General features: G+C 47.3%; 1 non-coding gene across 1 annotated transcript; it reads right to left on the bottom strand.

The window, feature by feature from the left end:
* Positions 1–18,120: 18,120 nt before the first annotated feature.
* Positions 18,121–18,193, bottom strand: TRNAW-CCA (transfer RNA tryptophan (anticodon CCA)). Its single transcript has one exon. It is a non-coding gene; the product is annotated as a tRNA-Trp (tRNA).
* Between the last annotated feature and the right edge of the window lie 4,095 nt (positions 18,194–22,288).

Genomic DNA, 22,288 nt, shown 5'->3' with positions numbered 1-22,288 from the left:
CAAGGGCTGCCAGCAGCCACCAGAAGCCAGGAGAGAAGCATGGAACAGATGCTCCCTCAGAGCCTCCAAAAGGAACCAACCCTGTCAACACCTTGATATCCAACTTCCAGCCTCCAGAATTGTGAGAGAATAAATTTCTGTTGTTATAAGCCACAAGTTTGTAGTAATTTGTTATGGCAATCCCCCTAAGCTAGCTAATATGGGAGACTTGCTTTTTGCTAATAACAGTGGTAGCCTTGGTCTGGTCTTCCCTCCTTCTAGCTAAAGTTAATTAAGATCCACAGTCATGAAAGTAAGGGGATGGAAAAAATATTCCTTGCAAATGGAAATCAAAAGAAAGCTGGAGTAGCAATTCTCATATCAGACAAAATAAAGACTTTAAAATAAAGACTATTACAAGAGATGAAGAAGGACACTACATACTGATCAAAAGATCAATCCAAGAAGAAGATATAACAATTGTAAATATTTATGCAGCCAACATAGGAGCACCTCAATACATAAGGCAAATGCTAACAGCCATAAAAGGGGAAATCGACAGTAACACAATCATAGTAGGGGAATTTAACACCCCACTTTCACCAATGGACAGATCATCCAAAATGAAAATAAGGAAACACAAGCTTTAAATGGCACATTAAACAAGATGGACTTAATTGATATTTATAGGGCATTCCATCCAAAAACAACAGAATACACTTTCTTCTCAAGTGCTCATGGAACATTCTCCAGGATAATAATATCTTGGGTCACAAATCAAGCCTTGGTAAATTTAAGAAAATTGAAATCGTACCAAGTATCTTTTCTGACCACAACACTATGAGATTAGATATCAATTACAGGAAAAACAGTAAAAAATACAAACACATGGATGCTGAACAATATGCTACTAAATAACCAAGAGATCACTGACGAATTGAAAAAGGAAATAAAAAAATACCTAGAAACAAATGACAATGAAAATACGATGATGCAAAACCTATGGGATGCAGCAAAAGCAGTTCTAAGAGGGAACTTTATAGCTATACAAGCCTACCTCAAGAAACAAGAAAAATCTCAAATAATCTAATCTTATACCTAAAGGAACTAGCGAAAGAAGTACAAACAAAACCCAAAGTTAGCAGAAGGAAAGAAATCATAAAGATCAGAGCAGAAATAAATGAAATAGAAACAAAGAAAACAATAGCAAAGATCAATAAAACTAAGAGTTGGTTCTTTGAGAAGATACACAAAATTGATAAACCATTAGCCAGACTCATCAAGAAAAAGAGGGAGAGGACTCAAATCAATAAAATTAGAAATGCAAAGGGAGAAGTTACAACAGACACTGCAGAAATACAAAGCATCCTAAGAGACTACTACAGGCAACTCTATGCCAATAAAATGGACAACCTGGAAGAAATGGACAAATTCTTAGAAAGGTATAACCTTCCAAGATTGGACCAGGAAGAAATAGAAAATATGAACAGACCAATCACAAGTAATGAAATTGAAACTGTCATTAAAAATCTTCCAACAAACAGAAGTCCAGAACCCGATGGCTTCACAGGTGAATTCTATCAAACATTTAGAGAAGAGCTAACACCCATCCTTCTCAAGCTCTTCCAAAAAATTACAGAGGAAGGAACACTCCCAAATGCATTCTATGAGACCACCATCACCCTGATACCAAAACCAGACAAAGATACTACAAAAAAAGAAAATTACAGACCAATATCACTCATGAATAGAGATGCAAAAATCCTCAACAAAATACTAGCAAACAGAATCCAACAACACATTAAAAGGATCATACACCATGATCAAGTGGGATTTATCCCAAGGATGCAAGGATTCTTCAATATATGCAAATCAATCAATGTGATACACCACATTAACAAATTGAAGAATAAAAACCATATGATCATCTCAATAGATGCAGAAAAAGCTTTTGACAAAATTCAACACCCATTTATGATAAAAACTCTCCAGAAAGTGGGCATAGAGGGAACCTAACTCAACACAATAAAGGCCATATACGACAAACCCATAGCAAATATCATTCTCAATGGTGAAAAACTGAAAGCATTTCCTCTAAGATCAGGAACAAGACAAGATGTCCACTCTCACCACTATTATTCAACATAGTTTTGAAAGTCCTAGCCATGGCAACCTGAGAAGAAAAAGAAATAAAAAGAATACAAATTGGAAAAGAAGAAGTAAAACTGTCACTGCAGATGACATGATACTATACATAGAGAATCCTAAAAATGCCACCAGAAAACTACTAGCGCTAATCAATGAATTTGGTAAAGTTGCAGGATACAAAATTAATGCACAGAAATCTCTTGCATTCCTCTACACTAATGATGAAAAATCTGAAAGAGAAATTAAGGAACCACTCCCATTTACCACTGCAACAATAAGAATAAAATACCTAGGAATAAACCTACCTAGGGAGACAAAAGACCTGTATGCAGAAAACTACAAGACACTGATGAAAGAAATTAAAGATGATACCAACAGATGGAGAGGTATACCATGTTCTTGGATTGGAAGAATCAATATTGTGAAAATGACTATACTACCCAAAGCAATCTACAGATTCAATGCAATCCTTATCAAATTACCAATGGCATTTTTTATGGAACTAGATCAAAAAATCTTAAAATTTGTATGGAGACACAAAAGACCCCAAATAGTCAAAGTAGTCTTGAGGGAAGAAAACGGAGCTGGAGGAACCAGACTCCCTGACTTCAGACTATACTACAAAGCTACAGTAATCAAGACAATATGGTACTGGCACAAAAACAGAAATATAGATCAATGGAACAGGATAGAAAGCCCAGAGATAAGCCCACGCACATATGGTCAGCTTATTTTTGATAAAGGAGGCAAGAATATACAATGGAGAAAAGACAGCCTCTTCAATAAGAGGTGCTGGGAAAACTGGACTGCTACATGTAAAAGAATGAAATTAGAACACTACCTAACACTATACACAGAAATAAACTCAAAATGGGTTAAAGACCTAAATGTAAGGCCAGACACTATAAAACTCTTAGAGGAAAACATAGGCAGAACACTCTATGACATAAATCACAGCAAGATCCTTTTTGACCCATCTCCTTGAGAAATGAAAATAAAAATAAAAATAAACAAATGAGACCTAATGAAACTTAAAAGCTTTTGCACAGCAAAGGAAACCATAAACAAGATGAAAAGACAACCCTCAGAATGGGAGAAAATATTTGCAAACAAAGGAACTGACTAAGGATTAATCTCCAAAGTATACAAACAGCTCATGCAGCTCAATATCAAAAAAACAAACAACCCAATCCAAAAATGGGCAGAAGACCTAAATAGACATTTCTCCAAAGAAGATATGCAGATTGCCAACAAACACATGAAAAGATGCTCAACATCACTAATCATTAGAGAAATGCAAATCAAAACCCAATGATGTATCACCTCACACTGGTCAGAATGGGCATCATCAAAAAATCTACTAATAATAAATGCTGGAGAAGGTGTGGAGAAAAGGGAACCCTCTTGCACTGTTGGTGGGAATGTAAATTGATACCGCCACTATGGAGAACAGTATGGAGGTTCCTTAAAAAACTAAAAATAGGGGCTTCCCTGGTGGCGCAGTGGTTGAGAGTCTGCCTGCCGATGCAGGGGACGCGGGTTCATGCCCCGGTCCGGGAAGATCCCACATGCTGTGGGGCGGCTAGGCCCGTGAGCCGTGGCTGCTGAGCCTGCGCCTCCGGAGAGGCCACAACAGTGAGAGGCCCGCGTACTGCAAAACAAACAAACAAACAAAAAAACTAAAAATAGAACTACCATATGACCCAGCTATCCCAGTACTGGGCATATACCCTGAGAAAACCATAATTCAAAAAGAGACATGTGCCACAATGTGCATTGCAGCACTACTTACAATAGCCAGGATGTGGAAACAACCTAAGCGTCCATCGACAGATGAATGGATAAAGAAGATGTGGCACATATATACAATGGAATATTACTCAGCCATAAAAAGAAACGAAATTGAGTTATTTGTGGTGAGGTGGATGGACCTAGAGTCTGTCATACAGAGTGAAGTAAGTTAGAAAGGGAAAAACACCATATGCTAACACATATATATGAAATCTAAAAAAAAAAAAAATGGTTCTGAAGAACCTAGGGGCAGGACAGGAATAAAGACGCAAACGTAGAGAATGGACTTGAGGGCACGGGGAGGGGGAGGAATAAGCTGGGACAAAGTGAGAGAGTAGCATGGACATATATACACTACCAAATGTAAAATAGATAGCTAGTGGGAAGCAGCCACATAGCACAGGGAGATGAGCTCTGTGCTTTGTGACCACCTAGAGGGGTGGGATAAGGAGGGTGGGAGGGAGACGCAAGAGAGAGGGGATATGGGAATATATGTATATGTATAGCTGATTCACTTTATTATACAGCAGGAACTAACACAACATTGTAAAGCATTTATACTCCAATAAAGATGTTTAAAAAAATAGATCCCTAGTCATAGAATTGCCCCCACTCCTACAGCATCCAATCCGGAGCAAAGTCCTACTTCCTGAAGCCCTCCCAAATCATCTAACCGAAGTCTAAATCCCATAGTAATTCATTTCTAACACCCTCTTACTGAGTGACCCCACGGTCCCCATGGAGTACGCTGTCCCTCACTACAAGTCAGAAACTCAACTTGATAACTGCCCTTTCTGGTGGTTTTTGGCTGGAGGTCCTTCACAAAGTCTTTACCCAGAGGTTACCATCTCCAGTGAAAACTGCAGCCTGCCCCAGCCCCCAAGCCTCCCGTTCCCTTGCTCCGTTTCCATCATAGCACCCATCGCCTTCTCCCACACTGGATCAATTTCTTATTTGCTCTATATTGTGTGTGGTCTGTCTCGCCCGTCCCCAACCCCATCTGAATGTGAGCTCCACTAGGGGCATGGACCGTTGTCAGGATTGTTTCAGGTTGTATTCAGGATGGCTAGAACGGGGCCTAGCACATCGTAGGCACGTGGTAAATATTTGCTGAATGAATGAACCATTGCTAGGACCGGAGGTCCTAAGCAGCTTGGCCATCAGGAAGGCTTCCCTGGAAATGGGCTATGAAGGCTGGGATCTGATGGGTAAATAGAGGTAATCCTGCCTGACAGTGGGGAGGAGCGTTTCCAGCATGTGCAAAAGGCCTGGGGAAGCGAGGGGATATTTCATGATTGGGGGATTGCAAGTGCTTTGAGATAGCTCAAGAGGGAGTTCTGGAAGGGGAAGGCAAGAGATGAGGTTGGAGAGTTGTCAGGGGCCAAGAGGGCTGGGTCACTGGGAACTCAGAGTTTACCCTGAGGGCCACCAGGAGCCATGGAAGTGCTTAAGCAGAAGGCAGCATTTTAAGAGCAGATGGCAGGAGGGGGACAGTGCCGTGGAAGAGGTGAGGCTGGAGGTGGGAAGACCAGTGGCAAGACTGTAGGAAAGTGAGATGATGCCACCTGGGTCATGGTGGCAGCTGGAGAGAAGGGGCTGAGTCCAGGGAGAAGGAGAAAGACCCAGGTGCCTCCTGGGTCCTGGCCTGGGCATCCAGGTGATCAGAGGTGCCATTCACTGCAGAGGGGGAGGTGGGAGGGGCACGTTACGGGGAAGATGCTGAGTGTGAGACACTTCGTGCTGTGGAACATCAGGGGAGATGTCACGTGGGCAGTTGTATGTGTACCTGGAGCTCAAACTTGGACTGGAGACACAGGTTTGGAAGATGGACACAGCGGTGCTGAGAGGAGTGGTGGAGAGAGGAATTCTGAAGACTTCTAGCTGAGAAGCCACAGCCTTGGGGCCTCAGGGCAGACAGGGTTTCAGGGAAGGCAGAGGAAGGCCCACTTCTCCCCCGCCCACCCCTCTTCCACTCTCTCTGGGGTCTCTAGGTCTCACCTTGCTCCCTGGAACTCCCAGTGGCTGGATCACTCGCTGGGACAGAAGAGTCCTCCCGCTCCTAATAATTCACTGCTCCAGGCTTGTTTAGAAAGCAGAGGGGGAGGTTCTGTGCTGCACACAGGCCCTGGGACCAAAGGCGCTCTGGGACCAAAGCCCCACCTGGAGGCGGAGATGGCAGCCCCTCCCCGGGACACAGGCCCCCATTATTCTGGGAAAGCTCAGAAAGGGGGCTGAAGTTGGGGGGCGGGTAACCAGAGGAAGTCCAGGCACAATGTCACCATCAGCAGCTCACAGACAGCAGAGCTGGGGGGCAGGCCTGGCACTCTCCCTCCTTGTCCCAATGGCCCCAGCCACCTGCCCCCAAGACTCCGACCGGAGCTGACAGCAGCCCTGCCCCGATGGAAGGGCTTAACCCAGACTCCCTGGGCTCCATTCTGCCTCCTACATGCCTCTCCCTTCCATCTGCCCACAGCCAGGTGGGACCTCCCTCCTCCCTCCTCCCTCCTCCCTCCTCCGAGCATTGCTGCAGTGCCCTTCTCTGCCCACCAAGCCATCTTCCACATCTCCCCCGGGGTCTTCTTCCTAAAATGCAATTCACAGCACATCACTCCTCCTTCAGATGTCCCTGAAGCAGGGACTCATCCCCAAAACTTTTGGGTCAAAGGCCAATCTCCCTCCTGGGGCCTCAAACCCTCCCACTTGACTCTTTTTTTAGTTCCTTAGTGTGCATCCTCCCTGCTGCCCTCCCCCTTCATCTGCTGTTCACTCTCGGCTCACTCATCACTTCCTCTGGGCGGCCTTCCTTGGTTCCCAGGCTGCGTAAGGAAGGTCTGCTTGAGTAACCCCCACTCACTGGGTTTTTCCCACTCGGGTGCTGGGAGGGCAGAGTCTGGGTCTATCGTATTCACCACAGCTTCCCAGCAAACCCACAGTGGGCCAGCCGTATAGACAGCATTGAGTTGGAATGTGTCATGAAGCTCTTTCACCCTCCTCCCCTCCCCCATCCTTGGATCCTGCCCCCGCTGGATCAGGTGAGCAGGAGGTGTTATTCCCCATCTCAGCGAGAAGGGGCAGCTGAGTGCAGAGCCGCGTGCCTTCACCTGTGCCACCTAGAGGGTCTCAGCCCTGAACCCAGTGACGTCCCAGGGGTGTTGGGAGGAGATACCAACAACTGAAGTCATGTTTCATCAAGGCTCCCAAACCCTCAGGGGAAGTAAGGGCAATGAGACAGAGCAGGGGGAGGGCCCCTGAGAAAGGGAAATTGCCCTGTGGCTTCCTGCTCCGAGCAGCAGAGGGGATGCTGGCTCCTGGGAACCTGGTTCGGTCTCTTCCTGGCAGCGGAACTTGGGCACACCGCTTACCCTTTCCCACCTGTAAAATGGAAAGCACCAGAGAACCCTGTCTCAGGTATGGTGAGCTTAGCGGAGCAGTGCGTGGAGAGCCCCTTGCACAGCGCCTGCCGCATGGGGAGGCAAGTTCCCCTTCCCAGGCCCCCAGGCCTTCCCATCAGCTTCATGCATATGAAAATTCAAGTGTGTGCAACATCCAGGCCGAGGGTGGATGGGACGGACCCGGCTGAGGGGACAGAGGACACAGGGGCAGAGCTGCTGACTAAGGGCTGTGGGACAGGGCCCTGGGGCTGAGGAAGAGCAGGAAGTCCTAACAGGAGGAATAGGGAGGGGACTTGTGGCCTCTTTCAGCCCCTTTTCATTGCAGCTGGGGAAACTGAGGCTTAGAGGAGGCAGAGCCAGGTTTGCGACTGCAGCTCTCCTGAACCTACCGCGCTGAATGCAAGCTTCGAGGCACACGCTTTAGACGCAGACAATTGTTTGACTCAAGATCACAAGGAAGAGGGTGTGACAAGCCAGGAACCCAGGGTCCTGACTCCCCAGGACCCTTCCCCCTTCCCCAGGAGGCCATCCTCACAGGGTCTGGAGGAAGATGTGGAGGCTGGGAGTGAGGGCAGATCACACAGTCCAGAAGCTTCCCATCATCTAGTCAACAAACGCCAGGCTCTGTGGAAATAGCAGAAAAAGAGACGCAGGCAGCTCTCAGGGAGCATATAGACTACTGGGGAAGAGATGTTAAGAAATCACGAATGAATGTAACAGTATAACTGTAATGAGGGCTATGGAGAAGGGGTTCATGGGACTGTGCAAGGATGTAGTAAGGGACCACACTCTACCTGGGAGGTCAAGAAAGGCTTTTGAGGATGCGGTGCTTAGGCTGAGAATCAGGATGAAAAAGGTTACTGTGAGATAATAATTACATATCTATATCAATACCTGCCCCTGGTTCCTGGCCCAAGGCTCCTATAACCCTTGTAATTTCCTGACTGATGAGGACACTAGGAGCATCTTTTGTTTTACTGAAGTCACTTGGCTGGGGGGAGTGGTGGTCCCGAACGGCTCCTGGAGGGGGACTGTCCACCAGGAAGACCAAGCCTTGATTAGAAGCTTGGAATTTTCACATACGCACTCCTCAATGCCAACTTCTCCAGAGAGGGGAGAGGGCTGGAAATAGTTGATCGTCTCTACACAAAAATCCAAATAGCACGGGTTTCGGGGAGCTTCTAGATGAGTGAACACATCCACGTTCTGAGAGGGTGACACAACCCAGCTCCACGGGGACAGAGGCTCCTGCGCTTGGGACCTTCCCAGACCTCGCCCTATGTGTCTCTTCATCTGGCCATTCATCCGTATCCTTTGTCATAACCTTTAATAAACTACAAAATGTAAGTGCTTCCCTAAGTTGTGTGAGCCACTCTAACAAATTGATTGAACCCTAGGAGGGGGTCGTTGGAACTTTCAATCTGTAGCTGGTTGGTCAGAAGCACAGCTAATTACCTGGGCTTGTAACTGGCCTCTGAAGTGTGTGTGTGGGGGGGGGGCAGTCTTATGGGACTGAGCCCTTAACCTGTAGAATCTGATTATATCTCTGTGCAGATAGTGTCAGAATTCAGTTGAATTGTAGGACACCTAATTGGTTTCACAAAGAATTACTTGGTGTAGGGGAAATTCCCTGGGAAGATGTTTTTTTTTCCCCTACACAGTTACCCAGGCAAGAGGGTGGAGTGCATTCCAGGCAGAGGGAATGGCATCTGCAAATGTCCTGTCATAGGAGGAAGTACAACATACTCTAGAAATGTGCTCCAAGTTTGCCTTTTCAGGAAGGTGGAGTAAAGGCATCTTCTTCCCCTTTTCTTCTTGAAAATCACCCCATCACACACAGACAGACAGACAGACAGACAGACACACACACACACACACACAATGAGAACAAGAAACAGAAACTCCATCTTCTAAGAAGATATTTCTGACCTCAAACTACAATATTGTAGAAAAGCATCAAATGTTCTAGATTCTAGTATTGTTAAATAATGGAATTATTAAACAATTTTGTCTTCTCTCTAGTTCTAGAACTTGGCTTCCTCAGCCCTGCTCTTTCTTATTGCATTAACTAATAAAATTCCAATGCCTGGCCCTAAGAATGAAAATTTTAATTAACAACTTCTTTGAAAACAAGCCTCAGAAAGATGGGAAGTACCTGTCTTTTCTCCCCTGAAGCTGTAGAAACACAAATACTTATTATACTCCATCATAAAAATGAGTTTAAGAATCAGACATGATTGGGAATTCCCTGGCGGTTCAGTGGTTAGGACTCCACACCTTCACTACTGAGGGTGTGGGTTTGATCCCTGGATGGGGAACTAAGATACCGTGAGCCGTGGTGCGGCCAAAAAAAAAAAAGAAAAGAAGAAAAAGAATCAGACATGATACAGATCAAAACAAGAAATTTCACGAGTGTGTCCATCTTGTTTTTCTGTCCAATGTGGAGACTGTGGAACTATGTGTGAAAAACATGTTAGCTCTGTTAATACAAATCCATCCTGAGTGGGACTTCCCTGGTGGAGCAGTGGTTAAGAATCTGCCTGCCAATGCAGGGTTCGAGCCCTGGTCTGGGAAGATCCCACATGCCACGGAGCAACTTAGCCCGTGCGCCACAACTACTGAAGCCTAAGCGCCCTAGAGCCCGTGTGCCACAACTACTGAGCCCACGTGCCACAACTACTGAAGCCCACGCGCCTAGAGCCTGTGCTCCCCAACAAGAGAAGCCACCACAATGAGAAGCCCGTGCACTGCAACGAAGAGTAGCCCCTGCTTGCTGCAACTAGAGAAAGCCTGCATGCAGCAACAAAGACCCAACACAGCCAAAAAAAACCCCAACATCCTGGGAAAGGTTGTTTGCACAGAGAGTCTTGAAAGACAGCCAGACTTCAGATTGTACAAAACTCTGTGGAAGTAACTTTTAAATTCCAAAAATAAGACTGGGATGGCAATTGGCTATTTTAACTGATAATTTGAGCCAGGATAATTATGTTACAATTGTCATCTGTACGGCCCTTATCATAACTGACGCCATCTTGGGCCCATTCAGCTCCTCCTGTCCTTCCACTGACCCTAGCCAGGACTATACTGTCCTGTCATCAAGGACTTTGTAGTTAACAGATACTGTTTAATAATTGTGATGTCCAGGTGGCTCTATATTCTGTCAGTCTCCAAACAATGATGAAGACCTGCGCTGACTATTCCCGGTGCCCATGCGACTAGTTACCCATTTATAAATCTTGACTAGAAATGCACTTCCTGTTTCCAAGCACCTACCCCCAAACCCTAAGTTCACTATAAAATTGTCGCAGTGGCCCCTTGGTGGTGCAGAGTGCAGCTGCCAGCGCTTCTGTATCGTTGTCTGCCCCATCCCACCTTGTGATTACTCTGTAATAAATTGATCCTCTGATTATACGGAGTTGCTTGCCTCATTTTTGGTCTCAAGATAACTTCTCAAGGAATTCCCTGGGTGTGCAGTGGTTAGGACTCGGCGCTTTCACTGCTGTAGCCCTGGGTTCAATCCCTGGTTGGGGAATTAAGATACTGCTAGCCATACGGCATGGCCAAAAAAAAAAAAGATAACTTCTCAGTTTGGTTTTTGTTACCTCCTACAGCCAACAATTAGCAAACCAGCCAGGAGACTGAAAACGACAGAGAAATGGGTAAAGGGATAGTGTAGGGGGGCTGGGGCGGGGGAGCCCATCTCTGGTGGGGGAAGCCCAGGCTGGCAAGCCACGGCCGCGTGGGGTGACCTGGCTAGGTTTCTGGAATGCTTCCGGACGGTGTATGAGCATGGGGATGCCAGGAAAACACCAGAGGGCTTACTAGATATATTAATCCAAGCTGTGGGAAAGTGAAAGTGGAAAAAAGAAAGTGAGCAAGCTATCAGGTTGTTGCATTACCTTTGTTGTGTGTTCTGAAGATTAGCACAGACAAGGAATTGCGGCTCAGCAGTGGAACTAGAGCCAACTAGAGAGGCGCAGGGGTTAGAGAGGGATGTCCAGACGCCATGGTCCACCACCTCAGACGTTATGTCAAAGAAAATACAACAAGAAGAGCACATTGAAGTGATGCATGTAAGATGGCTCAAATGAAGGGCTGTGGGCTGCCCCATTCAAAGGTGTTATTTCAAAGGTGTTATAAATCAGAAGATTGCCTCTCTGTCCCTTTCTGGTTTATGTTTCGCCCATACCTGATTATGCCGTGGGTTTGGATGTCCTACAGGAGTTGGACCTCACAACCACCACGGGCGAGTTCCGGTTACTGATCCCAGGGGTCAAGTTAAGGGGATCCTGTAAAATTGCTTATCCCTCGGAGAGTGGTGGCAATAAAACAATATTGCCTACCTGGGGGACAGGAAGAAGCAATGGCTACTGTCAAGGAATTAGAGAAGGTGGGAGTTATAAGACTGGCCCAAAGCCCATTCAATAGCCCCACGGGGGGACTTCCCTGGTGGTCGAGTGGTTAAGATTCCGCGCTCCCAATGCAGGGGGCCTGGGTTCGATCCCTGGTCAGGGAACTAGATACCGCATGCCGCAACAAAGATCCTGCATGAGGCAATGAAGATCCCGTGTGCCGCAACTAAGACCTGGTGCAGCCAGATAAATAAATAAATATTTTAAAAACATAGCCCCATATGGCCGGAGTAAAAACCAAATGGCACCTGACGCATGGCAGTAGACTATAGAGAATTAAACAAGGTAACACCCCGTATCTATGTGGCAGTTCCAAACACAGCCCAACTCCTCTTCTCTCAAGACACATCGTTGTGTCTAAGATTTGTCTAATGCCTTTCTCAGCATACCCTTAGAAGGGATTCCCAGGACCAGTGTGCCTTCACGTGGGAAGGGAGACAATGGACTTTTACTGTCTTACCCCAAAGTTATCTGCATAGTCCGACTATACATCATGGGATGGTGGCCCAGGACTTGGAGAAATGGACTCTTTTTCCCTCTTTTGTTCTCTGCTATTACACTGATGATATCATGTTAACCTGTGATGACTTGCTCTCTCTTTCCCAAGATGCTGCGTCTCTTCAGGAACGTTTAAAAGCTCGGGGATGGGAGGTAAACACTGACAAGAAGCAAAGACCAGGACAGTCAGTAAAGTCCTTGGGAACTCTCTGGTCTGGTGAGACCGCAGTGATGCCCAAGACTGTCATTGATAAAATACAGGCGTATCCGCATCCTGCAATGTAAAAGAACTACAAGCCTTTCTTTGTAGGTGGGCGAGGGTACTGGCAGCCTTTTACTCCCCACCTTGCCCAGATATTAAGACCCCTATAGGCTTTAGTAAAAAAGGGAACAATCTGGGACTGGAATATCCCACAACAAGAGGCTTTTGAAAAGGTCAAGGTGGTTGTCAAACAAGTCTAAGGACAGAGGGTGTTAATGCCAGACACAAGTCGTGAATTGGATATAAGTATACATCCAGAAGTGTTTGGGTGGGAACTGTGGCAGCAACAGAATGGGAAAAGAATCCTGCTAGGATTCTGGTCTCAATTACAGAAAGAGGGGGAGAACCAGTCTAGTCCAATAGAAAAACAATTGTTAGCAGTTTCCCTAGCCTTACAGCAAACCGAGGATCTGACCACCGACTTACCCGTCAGCTTACGAACTCCCCTGCCTGTGGGTCGATGGATTAAGGACTTTCTTTTAAAGTCTAAGAGTGCCTGTGCGTAGCTGAGTACCTTACACAAGTGCATGCGTACCTTCAACAGAGAAGCACCTCTTACACTGGTCCCCTCTCTCAGGAGTTGCATGTTTTATTAGGGCTGGTGACCACCACAGATGCTCTGACCATCACCTGCTTGCACCCTCTGTAGAGCACAGGTATGAGAAGATACCGGGATGCCCCCTGCTGATACATGGTGCACGGATGACAGCTGTACGGGCAATTCCCCCCTGTACTCGACCGCTGTTTGGATTCTGATGTCATCTGGTTCGAGAAAGGGACTAGACAAAGTAGTCAGTGGGCAGAACTCAGAGTGACGTGGCTGGCGACCACTCACGGGTCCACACCCCTCAACCTTGCCACTGACAGTCGGGCAGTATGGAAAGGCTTGACATGTGGATGTCTCAGCGGCATCAAGATAATTGGAAAATATAGGGAATTCCCTGGTGGTCCAGTGGTTAGGACTCGGTGCTTTCACTGCCGGGGCCCGGGTTCAATCCCTGGTTGGGGAACTAAGATCCCATAAGCCACACAGTGCAGAAAAAAAAAAGAACAATTGGAAAATATTAAATAAACCTCTGCGGGGGTTGAATTATGGGCTGATGTTTGGACTGCCTGCATGCTACCAGGTGCCAGTGTGCCCGTGTGGCGCGTTGCAGCCCACTCACCCTCACTCTGTCTGGCAATCATGAAGCTGATGCATTAGCCAGGGCAAGAGGTCGGCTGCTGGAGGAATGACGTATCCCATCTGACGCGGTGGAATGGCTCCACCGAAGAGAAAAAGGCTCCATTTGCCCCTCAAATATGCGGATCCACGGGCTTCCCTGGTGGCGCAGTGGTTGAGAGTCTGCCTGCCGATGCAGGGGACATGGGTTCGTGCCCCGGTCCGGGAGGATCCCACATGCCGCGGAGCGGCTGGGCCCGTGAGCCATGGCCACTGAGCCTGTGCGTCCAGAGCCTGTGCTCCGCAGCAGGAGAGACCACAACAGTGAGAGGCCACGTTCAGAAAAAAAAAAAAAAGATGCGGATCCCCAAGCTGTAGATCATTTGAAGTGCCCCCTGAGACACCCCCCAGGGCACATCAGACACTCTGACCATCCAGTTACTAGATGGCAAATGGATACATAGGGCCTTTGTGGGTGTCAGAAGAGTATCAGTGTGCTCTAACCTGTGCCCACACAACCACTGGATCAGTGCAAGCCTTTGCCATTAAGAGCCAATCAGGGGCTTCCCTGGTGGCACAGTGGTTAAGAATCTGCCTGCCAAGGCAGGGGACACGGGTTCGAGGCCTGCTCCGGGAAGATCCCACGTGCCACGGAGCCCGTGCGCCACAACAACTGAGCCTGCACTCTAGAGTCCGCGAGCCACAACTACTGAGCCCATGTGCCACAACTACTGAAGCCTGCGTGCCTAGAACACATGTTCCGCAACAACAGAAGCCACCGCAATGAGAAGCCCGCGTACCCCAACAAAGAGTAGTCCCTGCTTGCTGCAACTAGAGAAAGCCTGTGCGCAGCAACAAAGACCAACGCAGCCAAAAGTAAAATAAATAAATAGATAAATTTATTAAAAAAAAAAGAGTGAATCAGGCCGTTACAATTAAAGGCCTGTCAAAATTGGAAGTTATGTAAGAAACACTGGCCCAAATTGACAGTGATCAAGGAATTCATTTCACTGGACATGAAATACAAGAGCAGGGGCTTCCCTGGTGGTGCAGTGGTTGAGAGTCTGCCTGCCGGTGCAGGGGACACGGGTTCGTGCCCTGGTCTGGGAAGATCCCACATGGTGCGGAGCGGCTGGGCCCGTGAGCCATGGCCGCTGAGCCTGTGCGTCCGGAGCCTGTGCTCCGCAACGGGAGAGGCCACAACAGTGAGAGGCCCATGTACCGCAAAAAAAAAAAAAAAAAAAAAAAAAAAAGAGCTGGCAGAAGCTCGAGAAAGTCTTTGGCCTTTCCATTTTCCATACAACCCCATCGCGGCTGGCCTGGTTAATTGGATGTTAAAAGCCACCTTAACAGCCCTATCCCCCGTCAGCACGTTACAAGGTTGGTCCCCTCGGCTGTCTGAAGCTATCAGACTGTAAAATGCAGGCTGACATTCTGCATATGAACGGCTGCCTGACCGAACACCAACAAGGGCGTTGAGAAAGCAGGTACAAAAGGGAGGTCTCTGCCTATCCAGTGGGAGGAAGGTCTTGTTTTTGTCTGTTTTGCAGCTACCACTGGACTTCCCACCTGGTATTACTGTAATTCATTGGCATTTAAATTGGTTTCCCCCTCCCAGGTGGTATCCTGGATGGGACTTGCCTTGGTGTCACCTTCATTCAGGGATTTTATGTGGGAATGGGCCCCAGCAGACCCAGATCACCTCTCCAGAAGCATTAGCACAGGAGCTGAAGTGGATTTAGTCATGTGGGGTCCCACTGAGGTCCCTGTATATAATTTTAGTTTACCTACTGAAGATATTAAGGATAAAATGTGTGATATCACCACTGGGAAAAATGCCAAAACCAGGAGTGGTTTTGGCCGGTGGAGATCACACGGCTACAGTGTTACTCATGAATGAGGATTTGCTTTATCTTTGACCCCTAAAACACTTGTCTTATTGCCCATAATGTCTGCCTCATGAACTTCCTGACTCTGGTTACGGGGAGTGTCTTCCTATGCTGGGCCCCAACATAGGCAGAGACCCACAATCGTTCTGACTACAGGGTCTGCAGCCCGTTGCCTGTCTCCAGTGCCCAGGGGATGCCGTGGACAGTTCACCCGTTCAGCCACATGGAATGGGAACAATGGCTTGGATTGGTGACCAAAAATCCCCTTGGTGATCTGACTCCTACTGAGGAAAGTTCTATGTTTGATTACAGTGACTCTAAACAATATGTTTTTCCCCTGGTGCAAAACGAGTCAAATGATTCCCAGATTCCAGTGGCGTATCATGTTTGGGATGGCTTGGGGGAGTTGGGAGCTGAACATGGAGTCTTGAGGTCAGTAGCCCCCATCTGCATAGAAAGGACCAACCATATGCAAACAAAACACAGACATCTCGGATGTCTTCCCTATGAAGTCTGCCAAGTAACTCACAAGATATTAAATACTGAATGGACAGGAAAAGAAGCAGCTTCATACAACAGGCTCCTTTATGACTCCCAAACAAGGGATCTGGATATGTGGATCCTATCTGTGCCTCATCTGCCCTGTGGGTGAAGGGGCCGATGTACCTTGGGGCTTCCTTCCCTCTCAGGCCATATCTATCTATCATCTATCTATCTATCTATCTATCTATCTATCTATCTATCTTTCTATCTATCTATCTATATACACATACGTTCTTATTGGAAATTTCCCATAACCTTCCTGCTATTAAGTCCAGGTGGTGGGTCCATCATAGTTTGTCATGGTGGGAACGGCCAACATCTATTTTCCTTCCCCAGTACATAGGTGTAAGTGCCCTATGGGAAACCCAGGCGTCAGCACAGTTCACCATGTCAGCTTGGAATGACCCCCTCAAAAGCATCTCTCTGTTAAACCAGGAAACTGCTCAAAAGAGGAAAGTGGTGCTGCAAACCTTACGGCTTTAGACATGTTGACATCTGTGCAGGGAGGAGCTTGTACCTTTATTGGGCAGGAATGCTGTGCATTTATACACCTCCATCTGAACCCAACATAACTGGTTTACTTTCCCATATGAAAACAGTCATTAATCATATAAAGTTTCCTTTGCTGACTTACTTCTCTCCTGGGTAAGTGAGGAACCGTAGTTCTTAGTATTCTTCTATGTTTAGTAGTTTGTTCTTGCTGCTTCTGCCAATGAGGAATGCAAGCCCCCTCCCGAGATCTGTCACTAGTGTCCCTGTGGAAGAATGATGGATAAGAGTGTATGGCTATCAAGACGTCATCAAGATGTCAGGGGTGGAGTGTACGGCTGTTGGCATAACCGATGCCATCTTGGGCCCATTTAGCTCCTCCTGTCCTTCCACTGACCCTAGCCAGGACTATTCTGTGCAGTAAATGACTTCTCTGTCATCGAGGATTTTCTAGTTAATAGATACTGTTTAATAATCCTTAGGACCAGGTAACCTTTATGCTCTGTTAGTCTCCAAACAATGTCAAAGACCTTCGATGACATATTCCCAGTGCCCACCAGACTAGTTGCCCATTCATAAATCTTGATTTGGGAAGGCACTTCCTGTTTCCAAGCACGTACCTCCATACCCTAAGTTAACTAAAAAATTGTCCCAGTGGCCCCTCAGCCATGCAGAGTGCAGGTGCAAATGCTTCTGGATCATTGTCCACCGGATCCCACCCTGTGAGTAAGTTACCTTATAATAAACTGGTCTGTTGAGTACATGGAGCTGCCCGCCTCGCTTTTCAGTCTCCAGATAGCTTCTCAGTTTGGTGGGCACTTTTCATTATCTCCATCCTCCAACAGTCATCTCTTAATTACTTCTAAGGTTTTCTTCTCTGGAAGGGTGAATCAAAGCAGAAGATAATCTTTGGCAACTCCCTCTCTCCCCATGAAATAGAACAGGATGAATTAAAAGTAGAATTTTAAAGAACTGTTACCAAACCAAACTTGAGTCCACTCGCCCATGCCCAGGAAAGCCAAGCTGCTGACACTGGGTTATGGTGAAGGAAAGTGCAGTGTTTATTGCAGGGCACCAAGCAAGGAGTCCAGGTAGCTAGGGCTCAAAAAGCCCAAACTCCCTGATGGCTTTCAGGGAAAGGTTTTGAAAGACAGGGTGAGGGACAGGGGTTATGGGGTACACGATTAGCTTGTGGATACTCTTCTGATTGGTCAGTGGTGAGAAAATCAGGAGTCAACGTCATCAACATCATCAACCTTCCAACCTGTCTGGGGTCTACGTTCTTGTGGGCAGCATAGAGTTAACTTCTTCCGTCTGGGGGGTGTTACAGTATCAGCAAAACATCTCAAAGGATATGGCTCAGCATATTATCTCTAGCCCTTGAAGAGGAACTAAAGGTCCTTGACTTTGTTTAATGGGAAAACTATTATTATTTCGTCTTTTGTTTTGTTTTAATATTTATTTATTTATTTGGCTGCGCAGGGTCTTAGTTGTGGCATGCAGGACCTTCATTGCAGCATGCGGGATCTTTTTAGTTGTGGCATGTGGGATCTAATTCCCTGACCAGGGATCGAACCCGGGCCCCCTGCATTGGAAGCATGGAGTCTTAACCACTGGACCACCAGGGAAGTCCTAGTATTTTGTCTTGTTTGACTGTTTTACTTTGTTTCTGCATTTTCTCACTTGTTGGATTAGATTTATCCTTTGGAACTAGGGGAAGGCCTAGGAGGCTAAAGTTTTTCCACAAATAAGAGGCAGGTGGAGGACTTGGGGGGGGGTGGTCTGTCCCGGGAAGGCACCATAGCATCTTGCTCGGTTACAGAAGGTTCTGGAAATTAAAAATGTAAAAGCAGAAAAAAATTTTAAAAGTTGTAGAACAGTTAGAAGATGAAGTCTATGAAATCTCCTGGAAAGTAGAACAGAAACTCAAGGAGATGAAGAATTGGTCCAGAAGATACAACATACAAGTAAAAGATGCTAACAAAAGAGAGAAAAACGAAAAACAAACAAACAACAACAAAAAACCAAAACAAGAAAGTTTCTAGACCTGAAGGTGTGAGTCTCCATATTAAAAAGATTCACAAGTGCCCAGAAGCAAGAATGAAAGACCTGCAGAGGGCTGAGCATGTGAAAAATCAGAGCACCAGGGACAGAGAGAAGACTCCCAACCTTCACACACAAAGAGTCTGGGGTAAAAATGACGCTGGACTCCCAACAGTAAACATGTTACTCCAAGACTATGGAGCCAAGTTTGGGGGAATACTGTTTACAACCTGGATTTCAATACCAGCCAGATCATTGCTGAAGAATAAACAATGCTGTACATTAGATTTAGGCTTAGACACAGTCTGAGAGAACTTGTTTTTTAAAGATCACGATAGGGACTTCCCTGGTGGTCCAGTGGGTAAGACTCTGAGCTCCCAATGCAATGAGGAACTAGATCTCGCATGCTGCAACTAAGACCTGGGGCAGCCAAAATAAATAAATAAAAATAAATCTTAAAAAAAATAAAGATCACGATAAAACACACATAACATAAAAGTGATCACTAGGTATATGGTTCAGGAGTGTTAAGTATATTCACAGTGTTGTACAACCCATCTCCAGAAATTTTTCATCTTACAAAACTGAAACTTGATCCCCATTTTCCCTCCCTCCAGGCCCTGGCAGCCACTCTTTTACTTTCCGTCTCTATGATTTTGACTACTCTAGATTCCTTACATAAGTGGAATCATACAATATTTTTCCTTTTGTCAATGGCTTATTTCACTAGCATAATGTCCTCAAGGTTCATCCATGTTGTAGCATGTGTCAGGATTTCCTTCCTTTTTAAGGCTGAATAATATTCCATTTTATGTAATATATACCACATTCTGTTTATCCATTCATCTGTTGATGAACACTTGGGTTCCTTCCACCTCCTGGGTATTGTCAATAACACTGTGATGAACATGTGGGTGTACGAATATCTGAGTCCCTGCATTCAATTCTTTTGGATATATACCTAGAAGTGGCATTGCTGGATCACATGATAACTCTATTGTTAGTATTTTGAGGAAGAGATAAATTCTTTTAACCTCTGCTGAAAGGAGACAGCAGACCCCGCTATTCCCCGCAAGCCCAGAAACTACATAGAGGTTTTTGTAGTGTTTGGAACCCAAAGCCTGACCCCTGCTCCCAGAACTGAGCCCACTTCCTTCCCTCTGCTCGCCAGCCATGCAGGTGCTGCAGTCCCTGCTGGGAGAGAAGCATCTGATGCAGGGAGCAGGGAGTTTTGGTTCTGTCCAGTCCCAGCTGGGACATGCCGGGGCGAAAAGCTCTTTGGGCTCACACTCACTTCCCCAGGCCCAAGCCCCATGGTTCCACTTTCTGTGTTCCCGCTCTGCTCTGCCCCCAGTTCCCTCCTTGGGGCCTCGCTTGTTCCCAGGCCTCAGCAGCTCCTGCCCAGCCCCCCTCAGCTGTCACCCCTACTGATCTGCGCCCCTGCAAGATGTCTTGGGACCCTCCACTACCCCCACCCCCAGAGCCAGCATGCCCTAGGCCTTCCCTGAGGTCCTGGGGCTTGAAGAGGACTTGCAGCTAACTTTCCACCACACAGGAGGGAGCAGAGTCAGTCCTTCGGAGATTCACAACCACACATGGCTCCTCCTTGAGGAGATGCGAGTACTGAATATCTTTTTCCAGAAGGGATGTTCCCCCAGTGAACATCTACCAGGGAGGGGCATCCCTCCAGGATGGTCTCCACAGCTGTCTCAGGGAGGACTTAGCAGAGAGTCATTCATGTGTATAAACCAAGCTACAGAAAATCTAGCAAACAGGCAGAGAAGACAGATCACCCCTCAAGCCCCCATGGTTCCCAGCTCCAGGAGCGTTACTGGTTTCCCGTGAGTTTTCTGCACACGATGGGCAACTCGATGTGTGTCTGCTGCTCAGGTGGGGCGCCCTCGACACCCAGAGGTATCATCACGTGGCAGACTGTCGTTCGATTTGTGGAAGGGCACACGTCTCATAGCCATCAGGGCCAGTGCCAGAGGAGGAAGTCCACAGGAGCCCAGGGGAGGCTCCAGGCTGTGGGACAGAAGCCTCGTAACCTAGCAACCAGCATGCAGAGGGCTTCCAGCCTCTGCCAGCTCACTCACCCCTGAGCAGAGGCAGCCTCCTCCTCTCTCCCATACCCTGCCCTTGACCTTCCTGACTGCTGGCCTGTTTTCCACCACCTTGGGCCAACATGCCACACTGGTGGGCATTGAAGTGGACAGCAGGACATTGTAACCACCATGTCCAGCACTGCACTATCATTAGTCCCCTTTTCTTCCTGGAAAGGATCATCCCACTCACTTGGATGTTGCCTGAAAACCCCAGGCCACATGACAACACCTGCAAGAGTGGACGGTGCCAATGCAGCAGCAAGGGCCCCAGTCCCCAAAAGTCCCCCTGACCATCGGCTGCCCACAGCAGGTCCCGAGCCAGTCACCTTCAGACTCCAAAAACGCGACAGAGACTGTGGAGGAGACTCCAGTCCTTGGTCCTGGCAGGCACCCTCCTCTCAGCTCCTTCCCACGGCAGCTCCCCAGCCTCTCTGTGAGCCTGGGATTCCCTCTCCACACCCCACTCGGCTCTTGAGGGACCTGGGGAGGCCCAGACCAGTGTTTTGGGGGTGGAAAGGGCTCGGGTGACGGCCAGCATAGGCCTGGCTTCCAATTCCATTTCCTCCATTTGCATATTGCGTAAGAGCAAAGAAGAGTTTCCCACTCAGACTCTTATTTCCCTAAAATAGAAAGCAGGGTGCTGGGAGAAGGAAATAAGAGCTGAGATCTCTAAGAAATGACACAGGCATAGGAGGCCTTAGGGAAATAATAGTGATAACAGATATCGAGCGCTTGGCATGTGCCCAGATGCCTATGTTACGCTATCATTTTCACCAACACCCCACTCTCACCAGTTCCCATTGTACAGAGGAGACTGAGATTCAGAGAGGTTAAGGAACTTGCCCAAGGTCACACAGCTAAGTGTTGGAGCTAGGATTCAAGCTCAGCTCTATCTCCAAAGCCCACCTTTTTTTTTTTTTTTTGTGGTACACGGGCCTCTCACTGTTGTGGCCTCTCCTGTTGAGGAGCACAGGTCCGGACGTGCAGGCTCAGCGGCCATGGCTCACGGGCCCAGCCGCTCCGCGGCATGTGGGATCTTCCCGGACCAGGGCACGAACCCGTGTCCCCTGCATCGGCAGGCGGACTCCCAACCACTGCTCCACTGGGGAAGCCCCCCACACTGTATATTTCTTACTGATGACTCATTTATTTTGCAGGTGGAAGTTTGTACTACAGGAGCTTCTTCTTGAAGGTCAGGGCTGGACCTGATTTCAGCTGGGTCATGGGACAGGCAGTGGTGTCTGTAAACGTCTATGCAAGGAAAGAAAAAGACGGAAAGGAAAAGACAAAAAGTACAGGCAACACAGTGGCAAGGAGCACTCTCAGCGACCAGAGCATGGTTTCTAAACACCATTCTCCAATAAAAGGAACCAAGGCTTCTGGGAGAAATGCCTGATTGTAGGGTGAGGGCAGGGAAAAGATAAGATGACCCTGGAGCATCTGATAGCACCAGGCAGTAAGGAGGTGCTCAGAGAAGGGAACAATGGGGGTATGGCAAAGGGTCCCAGAAGCCAGACTGGGGGAACTCCCAAAGCTGGAACAATCTGAGAAACAAAATAAATAATGTAGTATTAG

The sequence above is a fragment of the Lagenorhynchus albirostris genome, chromosome 2, assembly GCF_949774975.1.
Source record: "Lagenorhynchus albirostris chromosome 2, mLagAlb1.1, whole genome shotgun sequence".
Taxonomy (NCBI): domain Eukaryota; kingdom Metazoa; phylum Chordata; class Mammalia; order Artiodactyla; family Delphinidae; genus Lagenorhynchus; species Lagenorhynchus albirostris.
This window is presented reverse-complemented; position numbering and strand designations above follow the sequence as displayed.